The sequence below is a fragment of the Rattus norvegicus genome, chromosome 10 (genome assembly GCF_036323735.1).
Source record: "Rattus norvegicus strain BN/NHsdMcwi chromosome 10, GRCr8, whole genome shotgun sequence".
Lineage (NCBI taxonomy): Eukaryota > Metazoa > Chordata > Mammalia > Rodentia > Muridae > Rattus > Rattus norvegicus.
The window spans coordinates 54,589,334-54,606,935 of NC_086028.1; the positions used below are offsets into that span (position 1 = coordinate 54,589,334).

A 17,602-nucleotide genomic window follows, 5' to 3' on the forward strand; every position below is an offset into this window, starting at 1 on the left:
TTCATTTTTCATACACCCCCCTCTCCCTGTTCCATCTCATCTCTAAGCTTCTACTCAGAAACCCACAAATTTCTCCCTTTTTTCATAACTGATTAGTGCACAGATTAATACATTTTCCTTGTGTATTGAGAGAGAGAGAGAGAGAGAGAGTGTGTGTGTGTGTTGGGGGGCATGAAGGATTTCTGCATAAAACAAAAATGGCTGCTGTGACTTAACTCCCCCCTTATAAAAATATTTGGGGGGGCATTAATCAGTACTCATGCTCAGTCTGACATCAGCATAAATTGTTAAAGGTTAACTAGTTAGATACTAGTCCAACTAGATTGAATTTTTCTTTTCTTTACTAGTCTTCCTCCCCCCACCTTCCTTCTCTAAAGAAAAGCCTTTTTTTTTTTTTTTCTGAATACTTGAGAAGGGAGTGGTTTGATGTGAAGGTTTTTTTTTCCTTCAGGCATTGAAAAGAAAAAAGATGAAATATATGTTTATATATAACTCTCTACATACCTCACTGAAGTCAAAATGCATTTAATTGTGTACGTATCTTTTAAATGAGGAACGGTACTGGATTTTTTTCTTCTTTCTTAAAAAAAGTGACAGAAATCCTAGTGACTTTGGGGGGGAGAGATATGAATAGATACGATGATTGAGTTTTTTTTCAAAGGAGTCCATGTTTGATTCTCTCCTTCACCCAGCATTCTCAGTGGTTTGTAATTGTCAGTTTTATCTCTACTTTTTCCCTTCCTCTCCTGCAGTTGCTTGCTTGTAAAATCATCTGACTTGAGAAATTAATTTGGTGGTGAATAGGACAGATTTTTAGAAGAAAGAGGAGAGGGTCAGATCTGAAGATTGTGAAATTCTTTTCTCCTGTTGCAGCGAACACCTCTTCCTCCATGACCTTCGACACTGATAAAAGTGGAAGAAACTGAGGCACGGGGAGAGAAAGGCAGCTGAGAAGAGAGGAATGAGGTAGGGCGAACACCTCAGGCCTTTTCACTGAACCACCCTGACCTATCCTTTACAACGGGATCCCAGTGTTTATCTTAAAGTTGTAGCAGGAATCAGATGAGCAGTTGACAGGCAGTCCAGAAGGAAGTCTTTCCTACAGAGCTTTGACAGAGCTGGCTCAACTGGAATAAAACTTGCCAAGAAGCCAAGCAAGAAGGGCAGATAGCCCAGCTCCACCTTCTTTTTTTGTTCTTGACTCTTTTCTTCCCTCAGTTCCCTCCCATTCTTTTGATCTGTCTTTGTTGCTCCCCATCCATGGCCTGGGGAAACCATTTCTCTACTGCCCTCTGAGCCTCCCAGCTTTCACAGGGACCCTGAGGGGAAGGTGGCTAACAACCAAGGAAGGGTTTGTAACAAAGGAATAGTCTACGGGATGTTGTTTACAATGCCAAAATGTTTCTTATTGATGCTGTATTCCCTGCCCCACCCCCACTACCACTTGAGTTCCTTGAGCTTTGGTTCCTGTCTTTTTTTTAAATGTGGAATGATCTAGACTATGCTCCCATATTACTTCCTTCTGTCTTCTCTCAATCTCATTGCTAGTCTGGATGGGTATCCCCTCTTCCTATGTGTGGGCTCCTCTGTAAGTACACTTTATCCCTTGATGACACTGTTTTTCTGACACCTTTGACTCTAAGGGCTTCGTCATTTCGAAGTCCGTCTCTGTCATGTCTCTCTGTTCACTTCTCTCTCCCGTCTGTGTTTACGGATGGCTCTTCTTGAGGGATCCCCCTCTTTTTGGCCTGAGTATGCGCGTGTGGATCATCCTGACACTCAGAGTGTCTCCACTTGTGTGCCACCACATTGCACAGCATGTGGTAACAGTCTCCGGAGGCCTCTCCTGTACCAGGCACCTCTGCCTGCCTGCTGCATGTGTCACGGTCTGCAGGTGTAGGTATCTAACGGTGGCAGTGTGTGCCTCCCTGTGCAGGCCTACATCCTTGTCTCTTTAGCAGAACACTTGTTAATTTGTTCAGCTCCTTCTCTGTGTTCATCACATACACACCCTGCTGCCCCCAGTCTGTCAGCACCGGCTGCTCCTGCTCTTCCTGCCTCCTGTGACCTCTTGGTGTGTCTTCTCACCTTGCTCCTGCCTGCCTCTCTACCTGCCTGCCTCTGTTATGATGCCTGCCTGCCTGTCTGCTCCTCCCTCGCTGGCTGGCAGCTTCTCTCTCTCCCTGGTTGTCTGTCTGGTTCTCTGGCTGTTTGCCCACCACTCTCTCTCTCTAGCCATCTGTCTCCCCGCCTGCCTGTCTCTGTCACGTTTAAAGCCTGAATCTCTTGGTTTGTCTCCTTTCCAGGACTTGCCAGTTTCCCATCCTGGTCTGCCTCTCCTCTTGACCTTGTACTTGCTTCGGTTCCAGCTTCTCTGCTGAGTTCCTCGGCTTTCTTTGACTCCTTGTAGCTGTGTCCTCTCGCCTGCCTGCCAGTCTTGTCTGCTGCTCTCCCACGGTTCAGTTTGTATCTTTTTACACTACTTATCAGCTGTTTTTCCCAGGGCTTCCAAGGGTCATGCGGCAACCAAGCACTAATGGGCTTAGTTCCTCTCCAGGCCTTTCAGTGTGTTCCTTGCCTTGACAACATCTGCATTTGTACCATATCCCTTACCCCTCACCTCTGTTTACATTGGCGCCTCTCTCTTTCTCTCTCTCTCTCTCTCTCCCTCTCTCTTCTCCCTCTCTCCGCCTTGCTGCCTTCACAAGCAGTCTGCCTGCCTCAGTCTTTTTGCTGGTTTCCTAGTCTCTGTTTTCCTGGCTTTTTGCTGTCTGCTTAGCAGGTTCTGGCTGTCCACATCTCTGCTTGCTTTTCTTCTTGTTTTAGGTATTTTTCCCTCAGTCAACTTTCAAATAGACCTAAACATGCTATGAAATTCTAGATGTATGAAACCTAAGGCCGGCAAGACAGCTAACTAATGAAGAGCATTGGCTGTCCTTCCAGAGGGCCCAGGCTTGATTCCCAGTACTGGTGTGGTAGCTGACAACCACCTGTCATTCCAGTTCCAGGGACACAACGCCCTCTTCTGGTGTCTTTGGGTATTGCATGAATGATATACATGCAAAATACCTTCACAGGTTAAAAATAAAGTAGGGGCTGAAGAGATGGGTCAGCAGTCAACAGCACTTGTTGCTTTTGCAAAAGACTGGGGTTTGATTACCAGCACCCACATGGTGGTGCACACCCACCCTTCTGGAACGCCCATCATAGAGAATTTAACACCCAGAACCACCCAGAGCATCAGACACACATGTAGTGCACATACATACTTGCAGCAAGACACTCATACAATAAGTGCTCTTAAAAATAAGGCTTTTAATGAAGGAAAAAAGTCTCCCACATAGCCTTCTCTCCCAGGCCAGGAATTATTCACCCCAGAGCCAGTCATTACGTTTTTTAGATGTCACTCCGGGGAGGTCTGCGCATCTGAACCCCACCACTTTCCTGCATGCTGCCACTCCCGACATTTCTCGGTGTGGTTGTTCTCTCCTCTCTCCCAGGTTCACTGGGTGCCCTGTCACAAGTCAGGACTTCCTAACTTATCCAGAGTTGGCCACCTCTTTCCATTTATTGTTCCAACCCTCCCTCATAGGTCTCACAGAGCCGGGTATCATCTTCTCTGACTGGTTGCTCTTTGCTTGCTTTCCCCACCACAGAAATGCTCACCCTCCCCTAGTCAACCCCGTGATGTTACCTGGATGACAGCACACACTCCTTGGTCTCTTCACTGAAACCTATGTCACGGAAAGACATGGCCACACCTGGGGGAGTGACCTGCCGTGAGGATGTAGGTGGACGTCATGAATGACATACAAGCTGTACTTACCGGCATGTGGAGCAGGTAAGCGGCTGCTTAGACATTTTTGTCTTTTCCTTTTGTAACTGTGTGGCCCAGGTTCACTTTGCCAATAAACACCCTCCTCGGCCTCCCGAGTGTACATCTGTAGGTGTGCACCCACCATGCCTAGGTCTTAAAGGTGAGTGGCTCTAGATCCTTTGGGTTATTCTTAAGTCTGTCCAAGAGTTTGCCTTAGTAACTCTTAGTAAGCCTCTCTTCTGTGTCTTCTCCATGCATTTTAGAGACAAAGACTCAGACTGTAAACTTCTCCATATCATGCACACTGCCCTCATTTTGCTTCTTCCTGAACTTCCCTCACCTGTTGGTTCTGTCTTGTCTCTTAGCTGTCTTCCTCTCTGTTCCTGCCTCTGCTTCAGATTGGCTGCCCTTCTGTCTGCCTGGCCTGTATCCCTCCATAACCTGTCTGCCTGCAATCACACATGTTACAGCACTTGGTAGATTGTGTGGCGCTGTGTGTGTTAGAACATTTCTTGTTTCCCTTCTTACCCAGTGCTTCCGTCACTGTCTGCTTCACTCTGCCTTCCTCTTTCTCTGCCTTGGAAATACGCAGCTGATTCTCTTTTTCCTTGCTTGCCATCCTGCACTCCTCTGTCTGCTCCATTCTTAGTGTGTGTGTGTGAGAGAGAGAGACAGACAGACAGACAGAGACAGAGAGAAAGAGAGAGAGACGCATTCATCTGTGTGGATATCAAGTTTTTTAACATCACTTTTTCTTTCTTTTTTTAAAGATGTATTTATTTTATGTATGTGAACACACTGTCACTCTCTTCAGGCACACCAGAAGAGGGCATTGGCTCCCATTACAGATGGTTGTGAGCCACCATGTGGTTGCTGGGAATTGAACTCAGGACCTCTGGAAGAGTAGTTGGGTGCTCTTAACCGCTGAGCCATCTCTCCAGCCCTGTCTGCTCCATTCTTGTCTCTCTTGTGTGCACAGGTTCCTCTGTGTTTCTTTTGCCATTTGTTCTCTGTCCTTGAGCCTTTTGTCAGTGCCTCTATGTTTCATTGTCTCTGATGCCTGTCCCTACTATCAATTTCAGTGTGGGCATCTCTTTCTATACTTCCAAAAGTAAGGAAGGTTGGAATCTCTTGGTGAGTACTTCTTGTTTCTATTGGAAGAGTGTTGAAATGATAACAACACAAACCAGAGGTTGAGAGACCTCCCCAGTGTAGAATAAGGAGCAAGGGAAACATTGAGGAGACTCCTAAGCCAATAATAAGGTTATTCAAGAAATGTCGCTGAAACAATAGTTAACAACCTTTCAGATTATACAAAGGTATAAATTATTTTGCTAGAGAAAAGGTGGGCACTCTTTGAGGGGAAAGGAGATCTGGCTCTCTGCAACAAGCTTCACCACAAGCCTTCATGTGTGCGGCTACGGTAGCCCAGGTAGAAAACTGCTTGCCACACAAACATGAGGACATGAGTTCAATCTCCAGCTCCCCCTTAAAAAGCCAAGCGCTGTTGTGCAGACTGTTGCGATTTCAGCTCCGGAGTAGGGAGAACGGGTAGATCCCTGTAATTGGACGGCCATCTAGATTAGTCTAATCAGCAAGAGTCTAGGGAGAGACCTACCTCAGAACACACGGTGGACAGAAAATCTCAACCTCTGGCCTCTACGTGCACCAACACACGTGTGTGCATAATTACAGCAAATACACATGATGTAGTAATGTTTTTACTTAAACCTATAAGTAATAATAATAAAATGAACATTTATCAGTCATTCAACTTAGTAAATATAATATTATCGACCTCTTTAAAATCACATGGAGGGGTTGAATAGCTTGACAGTTGAGACAACTTAGTACTGTTGCGAAGGGCAACACAGACACACAAGCACACAAATGAATATAAACTGAACTTGAAAACCCTCATGAGCCTCCTACTGTTTCTACACATTCCCGTTCTTTGTCTCCACCAAAATTTTATGCTTAAAATTTTGTTTTTTGGACTGGAGAGATGGCTCAACAGTTAAGAGCACTGACTGCTCTTCCAGAGGTCCTGAGTTCAATCCCCAGCAACCACATGGTGGCTCACAACCATCTGTAATGGGATCCGATGCCCTCTTCTGGTGCGTCTGAAGACAGTGAAAGTGTGCTCATATACATAAATCTTTAAAAAATGTTAAGCCCCTCATTCCCCAGCACATATGTGGAAGCCAGACGACAACTTGCAAAAGTCAACTGTTTTCTTCCACCATGAGCGGCCCTGGGATTGAATTTAGTTTATCAGGCTTGGCAGCAAGCCCCTCTATCCACTGACCATTTCAACAGTGCATGGTAACTTTAATTTTTAAAAATTTCTAATCTATAGGAAAAATCTGAAAGAATACAGTAACTATGTCCTCCTCATCTAAACGTAACTGAGTGTTAATATTCTGTACATCGACAATGGGTGTGGTCTTAGGGTTTACTGCTGTGTACAGAAACCATGACTAAGGCAACTCTTAAAGGGCAGCATTTAATTGGGCTGGCTGACAGGTTCAGGGGTTCAGTCCATTATCATCAAGGTGGAAGCATGACAGCATCCAGGCAGGCCTGGTGCAGGGGGAGCTGAGAGCTCTGCATCTTTACCTGAAAGCAGTCAAGAGAAGACTGACTTCCAGGCAGCTAGGATGGGTCTTAAAGCCCATGCCTATAGTGACACACTTCCTCCAACAAGGCCACACCTCCAAATAGTGTCATCCCTGGCCAGGCATATTTAAACCACCACAGGTGTGCTGGCTAGTTTTATGCCAACTTGGCCCAGGCTGTCATCCTTTGGGAAGGACAAACCTCAGCTGAGAAGGCAACCCCGCCAGCTGGGCCTGTAGGCAAGACTGCGGTGCATTTTCTCAATGATTGACTGATGAATGGGCCCAGCCCACAATGGGCAGCACCACCCCTGGACTGCAGTCCTGGATACTATAGGAAGGCAGAACCAGAGAAGGCGGTGGTGCACATGGTTAGTCCCAGCATTTGGGAGACAGAAGCAAGCGGATCTCTGAGTTGGAGGCCAGCTTGATCTACAGAGCAAGTTCCAGGACAGCCAGGGCTACACAGAGACCCTGTTTTGAAAAGCCCTAAATAGGGGGCTGGAGAGATGGCTCAGTGGTTAAGAGCACTGACCTCAGTGATGGCCTGTGATGTGGAGCTGAAATGAGCCCTTCTCAAGCTTTCAAGGTATTTCCATCACAGTAGTCGAGAGCCTAATTAGGATAATGGACAGATCTCTGTGATCCAGTCTTAAGGGAATAAATATCAAATTCTGCATGTAATATAATTCCAACCATGTAGTAAGAGAATTTAAATGTTAACTATGGTTTTCCTAGAAATAAGCATTTTCTTTGTTTCTTCTATATCTATATCTGTCTCCCTAGTATGTCTCTGGAGCACATATTCTATGATGAAAAACAAAACCTAAGTTGGTAGAGCAAGAATGACTGACGTATGGCCATGCAGTTTGGTAGTCTCAGAGAGCAAGCCTGGAAGGACTGGGACATAGCTCAATGCTAGAATCCTGGGCTCAATACCCAGAAGAGATGGCATCCCTGAAGGCTCCTGCAGTCCTGCTCAGATCCCTGACGTCTCTCCCTTGGAGATTAGTTTTTGTGTGGCTAGCAGCATAACTGAATGGGTTCTAGCCATTCTTAACAGCCTAAGTTGGACTCCCAGGATCCACGTTGTAAAGAGGGAGAACCACCTTCTGGGTGTCCTCTGGTCTCCACGTGTATGCTGTTGCATATGCACCCCCAACATGCACACACATATAGTACATATAAATAAGTAAAAATTTTAGATAAGAAAAAAATAGGTATCAAAATGTCCACTGTTAAGTCTTCACCTCTTGATTGCTTCCCGTATTGAAAACTCACTGGCTCCAGCCTGCCATCACCATGGGTCACCCGTGCTACCTAGACCCTGACTCCATGCTTACAGAGACCCTCCCCTGTCACCCTTGGGTGACCCCAGTCTCTGCACCTGCCTCCTCTGTGATATGAAATAGAGGACACCCCTTTGCCACAGCTCTGCCCCTTGCTTTCTCATCTACTTACATATCATTATTCTTGGACCTATGACATAGTCCTTGAAGTCTCAGCTTTCTCCTAACCAGGCCCACTTTTACTTCACCTTTTTCAAGTAGTTTAACCTGCCCTGTCAGCCGCTCTTCCCATTTGCCTTCCTGCAATGTTGGATCACTGTGACTGTTTACCACCACGGGGCAAAGTGCTGCAGGTGACCCTGGCCATCCGACTCGGTCCAGTCAGACTTAGCCCCCTATCAGCTACCTTTGTGAGTCAATGTTCTCCACAGTGGCTTTTCTACTTATTTTTAAAAATAGTTTTAACTCTGTGTGTGTGTGTGTGTGTGTGTGTGTGTGTGTGTGAGAGAGAGAGAGAGAGAGAGAGAGAGAGACAGAGACAGAGACAGAGAGACAGAGACAGAGAGAGGGAGAGAGAGACAGAGAGAGAGAGAGAAAGAGAGACAGAGAGCGCACCTGCCCCAGAGGCCAGAGGCGTTATACTCTCTGGAGCTGGAGTTAGGTAGTTGTGAGTTGCCGTGTGGTGTAGGGAGCTGAGCCCGGTTCTCTGAAATAGCAGTCATATTACTCACTTGGCCACAATGGCTTTTTAAAACCATCCTCAAATTCATCCCTTAAGAAGTCTGGTCTACTTCAAGATAGAAGGGAAGAGGCAGGACAAGAAGAAAAAAGAACAGATGGTTCCAGGCAGAGGAGTGCACATTTGTGACCCCTGTACTTGGGAAGTAGAAGTGAGGGGATCAAATGAAAGGCCATACACAGCTACCCAGAAAAACTGAGCCAACCCAGGCTAGGGGAGACAGCCTTGAAAGAAGAGGAGGCGGTGGGAGGGGAGGAACAGGAACAAATAGAGACATACTTAAATGTGGAAATGTAAAGCCTGCTTTCAGGAGGCTGTAGCAAGAGGATTCTAAATTCAAGACCAGCCTACTTTAAAACAAGACCCTGCTTCAAAAAGTAGGTTTGGCATCAGTATTTCAAAGGAGTCTTCTCTGATTAAACTATTATCAATACATTCAAAACATTTACAATTTTAATTTAAATATTAATAAAATAAAAATATTAATATGTTAATAGTAAACATAACATTTTCATATAATAAATATTAACAAAATAATACAATAAGAAGCCGGGTATAGCGGCACACATCTTTAATCACAGCACTCAGGATGCAAAGACAGACATCGTTCAGATAGTTTAAGGCCAGCCTGATCTACTTGACCACTTGCAGAGCAGCCAGGGCTACATTATGAGATTCTGTCTTTTTTTTTAAAAAAGGTTTAGGGGTTGGGGAGGTGGCTCAGTGGTTGACAGCGTCCCTTCCACTTGAAATTTGAAAAGTAGTTTTAAAGGAACAGGATGAGGTGCAGCAAATACGATCCTGATCTTCTGTATGAGGTTTCAAGCTACGGTGAGGAAAGCCATAAAGGAAATTCCTTATACGTTTAACAAAACTAAAATTTACTGTGGACAATATCAAAGGACAATCAGGGCCAGTGTGGTGGCAGGTAATGTCACTGAATGACAACCCTGGTGACCTGAATTCAATCCCCAGGACCCACATGGTAAGAGAGAACTAATTCAAAAAGCTGCCCTCTGACCCTTCCTCCGTATGCTGTGGCACAGCCTGAGCACATACACACGTGCACATACACACCAGAAAGGAAGGAAGGAGGAGTGAAAGGACTGAAATGGACTAGTGGTTACAGTGACTTGCTCTGGGACAACTGTGGCCCACACTTTTAAGACCAGCACTCAGGAGGCAGAGGCAATAGGATCTCTGTGAGTTTAAGGCCAGCCTGGTCTACAGAGGGAGCTCTAGGACAAAAGAAAGAGTACTTCATCCCTCGAGGACCAGAACGTGGTTCTCAGCACCTGCATTGGGCAACCTCACTGCTGCTCATGACTCCAGCTCTACCTGGACCCAGTCTTCTGTCTTCCATGGGCAGCCACATGCACACATGCATGCCTTCACACAATATACACATATGTAATAAAAATTAGAAAATTTAAACGATTTAAAGACAAACAGGAAAATATACCATACCTGACAGACTGTTCAGTATTTTTTAAGACTTATTTTTCTTTCATGTCTATAAGCATTTTCCTTGTATGTATGTAAGTGCACTCCATGCCTGGTGCCCACAGAAGCCAGAAGAGGGCACTGGAGCCCCTGGAACTGGAGTTACAGACAGTTGTAAGCTGTAATGTGGGTGCTGGAAACAGAACCCAGGTCCTCTGAACTGCTGAGCCATCTCTCCAGTCCCTGAGTATTATATTCTTTAATAAAGCTTAGATATGACAGAAACTAGTTCTTTTAAGTAGAAAGAGGTTTTATATTTTATCCCTTGAGAAGTAGAGACAGGCAGATCTCTGAGTTCAAGACCAGCCTGGTCTACACAGCAGCCAGAGCTATGCAGGGAGAACCTGTACTTTAAAAATAAAAGAAGAGGAAAGAAAAAGAAAAGGTGGTGGCCCAGGCCTTTTCATAGCACTCAGGAAGCAGAGGCAGAGGCAGGCAGATTTCTGAGTTTGAGGCCAGCTGGGTCTACAAAGTGAGTTCCAGGACTACACAGAGAACCCCTGTCTCAGAGAGAGAGAGAGAGACAGAGAGAGAGAGAGAGAGAGAGAGAGAGAGAGAGAGAGAGAGAGAGAGAGAGAGAGAGACAGAGAGAGACAGAGAGAGACAGAGAGAGACAGAGAGAGAGAGACAGAGAGAGAGAGAGACAGAGAGAGAGAGAGACAGAGAGAGAGAGAGAGAGAGAGAGAAGAGGGAAAGAAGGGAAGGAGGAGCAGGAGGAAGAGGGAGAAGAGAAGGAAGAGGAGGAAAAGGAGAAGGAAGCGGAGGAAGGGGGAGGAAGAAAAGACTTTGCCCAGGAAATGACGAAATTACAAATGTTGCTGAAAGGACCAGAAAGGCCCATAGTGGCTGGCTCTAGAGTAGGCAGCATATTGCAGAACTGGCCCAGCAGAGCTTTTCCTGTCTCCACTGTGGCCAGGAAGCTGTTGGGCCAACAGCTGGTTCCACAATCCCTCCAACAGTGTCAAGTGACAGGAGTCAGTCAGTAGGGAGGATGTTACAAGGGAGGAGTCAGATAAGGTTGCCTGCTTGCTTAGAAATGAGGTCTCAGTGCGCTGCCTCGGGTATTCCAACGCTGAGCATTCAGGTAAGCCCCCTGCCTCAGCTTCCTAAGTAGCTGGGTACTATACGTGTACAGCACCACACCTGGCTGTAATGTTCCTTTTTCTTTCTTGCCTTCCTTCCTTCGAGATAGGGTCTCACTCTGTAAACCTTGATTGGCTGGCCTTAAACTCACAGAGATCCACCTATCTCTGCCTCCTAGTGTCAATACTAAAGGTGCAAAAGCCATGGCCAGCTGTTTCTTAAGTAATGGCTCTGGCTCACTGGGATGGCTCAGCAACATTTGCTGCCAGTCCTCGTGACCCGTGTGCCAGTGCTCCTCTCACACAAATAGAACTATAACCTTAAAAACAGAATAAGGACCTTAGAGAAAGCCATAACAGCAACAACAAAATCAGTAGAAGAATCTAAGAAGTTATGTGGATGATATGAGAGATTATAGCTTGTCCTTATAGAGTTGTGCATTGTATCCAGGAGCTTCCCTGGGCATGCGCTCAGGAAGTGCCTCACTCCTTCCAATAGCCTTCAACAGCAGTGACCTTCACCACAATCTCCATTTCACGGATAAGGAAACTGAGGTGAAGGGAAGTTAAATAGCTTCTCCAAGGTCAGAGCTATTTAAAGGTAAAGTGGACATTCAGATGCCAAACTCATGGACCCCAATACAAGAGGAAGTTGGGTGATATTTGTTCCTAGAATTGGAATGCTATTATTAGAATCATAGGAATTAAACGGAAAAGAAGATGGCTTCAAGAGGGGATGATGTGCTTGTTTTTAGATGTGCTTAGTAGGATAAGACAGACATCTTATTATCCCCTTGTTTATGAACTGAGAAACATTCGCTGGGCTTAGGGTCCCAGCAAGGAACCCATTACTTGCTGTAATCCAGGTCTCTGGTGAAGGAGTGTATGAAGTCTCCCAATACTTTCAGTGCTGTCTTCCAGCCAAACTCCTCCCTTTGCTTTCTGAGGAGCTACCATATTAAGAAGAGGAAGATAGACGCACAAAATTGCTGCTTGCTTTTTCTCCTCCGCCTCCTCTCCTTCCTCTTTAAGACCTGCATTGCCTGACTACAGGGACAGAACTGAATAGCCCTATACAAAATTGAGTTGAACTTTATGTTCAAATACTTCATTAATAAAAATAAGTTATGCAGGTTAAGCATCTCTGATACGATAATTAAAATGTTTCAAAGTCCAAGACTTGAATATCAACATGATACCCTTATGATGGGGTCACAGCAAAAATGTAGGCACACTAATAATGTTGAATTAAATTACCTTCAGGCTATGTATATAAGATTTATGAACATAGTATCCCCTTGGGTTTGGTTGATCCCATACCCAAGATCTTTCATAAAGTGTATACAGATATCCCACAGTCCTCAAACATCCCTAACCTCACAAGCCAGGCCGTCCAGCAGCGGGTTACCTGGGGCACTTTCCCAGGGGTCGCTCTCCTGCGCTGCAGGCTCTACATCTGCCCTGCACTTGTTAATGCCCCTGGCTCTCCTGCCTCTGCATTTGCTCTTAACCTTTTTTACTATTCCACTCACAATATATGGGGAAACAAGTTGATGTCAGATCAAAGCAGATACAGCTAATATATTTACAACAACTAATTTTTAAGATTCTATATTTAAAAACTGTATAACCTCTGAAATCCACCCTAGAGCTAATAAAGAAGTTACCCTGTATGGGTAGGGAGAGGAGCGTCAGAGTCAGAAAGGTGGACAACCCTGCTGCTTGCTGACCCTGCCCTCACCCTCTGCCCAGCAAGTCCCCTGCTCCTCCAGCCTTCTGCCTGAGGTCAGCCTGCCCCCTGCAGTGAGGATTAAGTGAACTGACTTAAGCACTGCGTGTAGGAGCGCCCTCACTGCGATTGCTAGTTGTTCTGAGTAATCAAGTTTACAGTTAGGCTGTTTCTGTCGAAAGATTCCTTTTAAGGGATTCAAGGTGAAAGACCTTGGTTATAAAAAGAAATCATAAACCTAAGGTGCAAGAGATGAGCTTCAGTTACTCTTATTCCCCAAACCAGACCATTCCCGCTTTTCTTCACCGTGCATAGAAAAGCTCGACTCTGACAGGACATGAAACAGCACATTTAACTAGACTTAGTAATTCTCAGAGAGACACAGAACTATTTGGTTGAAAATAGAAAGTTAGTTCCAGCTTTGATCTACTAATTTTCTAATCACGACAGATATTCCTGGATGCTACCTATTACCAAGTCTCAGGATATAGCAGGAGCTTCTTCTGATCCAGGCCATGTTCAGGGTATGTTTGTAGTCCTTGCTGTCACTGTTGTCCCTCCCTTGTGGTTAAAGAAATGTCATCTAAAGAAAGTATTCTGTATGGAGTTACTAATCAAGAATGCTCTCCCCTTCTAAGAAGTAGCTGGACGTTTTCTGACAGCCCGTGCTTTCTTTCCCTGTGTAGTTGCCGCCTGGCTCCTGTTACACACGCCAGCCAGGTGCTGTCTGCAAGATCCACAGATACTTAAGTCATCTTCTTAATGCTGGACCCCACCCAACCTTTCACACATTCACCGCTCCTGCCTCAAGCGTGCGCCCACATCCCTGGCACCAGCCTCCTCACCTCTAGTTCTCCGTGAGCCTCCCTTTCTTCCTCCCCTCCCTTGGGCACTGCTCCTGCCAGGCTCTCTGCTCACAGCTCATTACCCACCAGGTGACCTCATCCTTAGCTTTGCCCCAGTTACTGCGGGCCAGGAATTCCTGGCTGAAGGGACCCAGAGCATCAGTCCCAAATAGTCTCACGTCACAAAGTTACCACAAACAGCTAACTTCCTCTTTCAGCCTCCCCCAACCCCCACCCCTTAACGTTAGAGTCACCGTCTATCCGTCCAGCCACTCATCCCAGACAGATTCTTGGGTGTTATTCTTGGCTCCTCCCTGTACCTCTGACATCTGCCAGGGAAATTACTCTAACTTTCCTCCTCCTCCCCTGGTCTCCACTGTCCTAGCCTAGCTGCCTTCAGGTTTCTCCTGGATGGCTGCAGTTGTCTCAGCCTCCTAGTCGCCCCACTTCCCCTACTCTATTCTAGTCTCTCTTGAAGTTGTAGACAAGACATCTTTGAAATGCTTATCTGCACATGTATGGTGGTGCATACCTTTAATCCCAGCACTAGGGAGGGAATCAGTTTGAGGCCTACATACAGAGTTCTAGGCCAGCCTGGTCTACATACAGAGTTCTAGGCCAGCCTGGTCTACATACAGAGTTCCAGGCCAGCCAGGGCTATATAGTGAGAGTTTCCCAAAGTAAACAAACGAAAAGCTCCCTCACAAAATAAATGTGGGGCCTGCAGATGACTTAGCAGGTAAAGATGCATACTGTATAAGCTGGACATCTGCGTTTGATTCCTGGGATTCACCAGGTAAAGGGACACAGGTAAAACCCACAGTGGAAGGGAAGAACAGACTTGTGTAAGTTGTCGTATGACCTGCACATGTGTGCACATACATACACACACACAAATATAAAAAAAATTAAGTATAAGAAATAATTTTAGGTGGTTATGGTGACACATGCCTTTAATTTCAGCACTAGGGAGGAAGAGGCAAGCAGATCTCTTGAGTTTGAGGCCAGCCTGTTCTACAGAGAGAGTTGCTGGACAGTCAGGGTTACTCAGAGAAACCCTGTCTCGGGAAAAAAAAAAGTCATACAAAAAATAATTTTCATGCAAATCTGAAAACATCCTTCCCCTTAGAAAGCTCTTCTCTGAATTATATACTGTAAAGGGGTAAATTTTATATCAGTTCTTTATAAAAGCCAAGTAGAGTCCTAGCCTGACAGACAGCTCCCACGGCAGAGGCCTGGCTTCTCGCCTGCCCTCCCCTGCTGCACTTCCTCCCCACTATAGTTTGTGCTCTCCTCTACCTGCCTGGTCCCTCAGGCCTCAGCTTGAGAAGACACTGCACCAGAAACCTTCCCTGGTCCCCACAGAAGGGGGTGGGGATGAGTGTCCATGTTCCTAAGCACAGCCAGGGCGAGGGACAGAGTTGCCTGTGTACTTCATTCTTGTGTAGCATTGATCGATCCCATATATTGATCAGGGGCTGGGTATGGGGCTAGTACTGAGTGTTCAGTGGCAAGTGAGAGCTATGGTCTCTACTCTCTTAGGCCCTAAGAGGAAAAAAGGTGGACAGGAACCTGGGGCTAGTGATGTAGTTCAGTAGGTAGAGTGGTTACCTGGCATGGTAAAGCCCTGAGTTCAAATCCCAAGCACTCTATAAAAACCTGGTATTGCAGTGGATTCTTGTAACTCAGCACTGGGGAGGTAGAGACAGGAGCATCAGCTCCAAGTCAGGGCCTGTGTGGTCAGGACTCAGCAGATGGAAGTTTGCTGAGCTCAGCATGCATAACCCATACCTCACACATACTAATAACATTATTAGATATACATTGATGCCAGGTATGTTTGCTGAGCTCAACATGCATAACCCATACCTCACACATACTAATAATAACATTATTAGATATACATTTATGCCAGGCATGGTGGCACACTTTTTTTTTTTTTTTGGTTCTTTTTTTCGGAGCTGGGGACCGAACCCAGGGCCTTGCGCTTCCTAGGTAAGTGCTCTACCACTGAGCTAAATCCCCAGCCCCTTTGGTGGCACACTCTTAATCCCAGCACTCAAGAAGCAGAGACAAGTGCATCTCTGAGTTTATGAGGCCAGCCTGGTCTACAGAGTGAATTCTAGCATAGTCAGGGCTATACAGAGTAGGCCTGTCTTTAAAAAAAAAAGCAAAAATAAAATTAAACTTTAAAGATCATCCCATTACAAGCAAGTTTAAGGCCGAACTGGCAATAGAGACCTTATCTCCACAACAGAGCAATAGAGGCCAAGGGATGGCTTCATTGGTGAGGTGATTGCTATGCACCTTTGGAGACCTGAATCTGAATCCTTAATGCCCAAAGTCAGTCATGGCATCCTGTGCTTGTAATCCCACGACTGGGGAGGTGGATACCCTGGAGCTCTCTGGTATAGTTGCATCATGAGCTCCAGATTCAGTGAGAGGCACTATCCTACACAATAACCTACAGGAGCTGGAGAGATGGCTCAGAGGTCAAGAACACCAGCTGCTCGTTCAGAGGACCCACAGCCATCTGTAACTTGTTACAGGGAATCTGACACCTGGATAGCTCCCTCTAGCCTCTGAGGGCACTGAACACGTGACTGAGCCAACACAGGGCTGTTGGAATTGAACCTTGTCCTCTGGAAGAGCAGCCAGACCTCTTAACTGCTGAGCCATCTCTCCAGCCCCATGGTAAGAGTTTACTCCTTAACTCTAAGGAAGCCTCTCGAAACTTTAGGAGTTTAATGACTACCCACCTACTGTATAAAAGTTGAAGTAGGATGGCAAGTTTAAAAGTCCCAAACTTCACCCAATCTCCTAATAAACTTTTGTTTGTTTGTTTGAAGTTATTTCTCCACCAGAGAAATGAGCCAGTTTAAGCCAGATTAGTGTGTATTAAAGGTTTATTGGGAAGCTGCTTGCTCATGTTCACTGGCTCCAAGGACCGAGGCCAGAGGAGACACCATGGAAGGGAGACAGTGGGGAGGAGAGAAGAGAAGTAGAAGAAGAAAGAGAGCAGGGAGACCAAAATGACTGGATCATATAGAGAAGAGCCTCTGTGGGAAGGGGGCCCAGGTCACAGTTGGGGTAGGATCTGCCAGGTAGGGAATGAGGGTTGCCATAGGATATGCGCCTTGGTCCCTTGTCCCGGGGCCTGAACCAAGCGTTGCTTTGTTTTGCTTTTCCTGTGCAGCCCTGGCTTTCCTGGAGCTCAAGAGACCAGCCTGCTTCTGCCTCCTGAGTGCTGGGACTAAAGCTTGTATTTTTTTTTTTTTGTTCTTTTTTTCGGAGCTGGGGACCGAACCCAGGGCCTTGTGCTTCCTAGGTAAGCGCTCTACCACTGAGCTAAATCCCCAGCCCCAAGCTTGTATTTTTTAAAGATTTATTTATTTATTATACGAGTACACTGCAGCTGTCTTCAGACACACCAGAAGAGGGCATCAGATCCCATTACAGATGGTTGTGAGCCACTATGTGGTTGCTGGGAATTGAACTCAGGATCTCTGGAAGAGCAGTCAGTGCTCTTAACCGCTGAGCCATCTCTCCAGCCCAACAAAAGTTTTTCTGCTACCACTGCACAAGCTGTATTTACCAAAAATGCCCACAGGAACTGTGGTAGTTTGAACGCAAATAGGGAGTGGCATCATTAGGAGGTGTGGCCTTATTGGAAGAAGGGTATCACTGAGGAGTAGGATTAAGGCTCCACAAGTCACTGTCTCCTCCTGCTGCCTTCAGATCCAGATGTAGATCCCAGCTCCTTCTCCAGACCATGCTGCCCATGTGCTGTCATGCTTCCTGCCCTGACAATAATGGACTAAACCTCTGAACTGGAAGCCAGCCCCATTTAAATGTTGCCCTTTATAAGATTTGCTGTGGGGCCTGGAGAGATGGCTCAGCTGTTAAGAGTGCTGACTGCTCTTCCAGAGGTCCTGAGTTCAATTCCCATAACAACCATCTTTAATAGGATTCGATGCCCT

General features: G+C 46.0%; 1 protein-coding gene across 2 annotated transcripts in view; it reads left to right on the top strand.

Annotated features, from left to right (window-relative positions):
- The window catches only part of Naa38 (N(alpha)-acetyltransferase 38, NatC auxiliary subunit), a 29,412-nt gene that overhangs the window by 1,030 nt on the left and 10,780 nt on the right, over nt 1–17,602 (top strand). For both annotated transcript variants that reach the window (XM_039085444.2, XM_063268637.1), the window contains exons 2-3: nt 874–966; nt 3,657–3,841. The gene's annotated coding sequence lies outside the window, so the exon portion shown is untranslated. The remainder of the gene's footprint in view (nt 1–873; nt 967–3,656; nt 3,842–17,602) is intronic.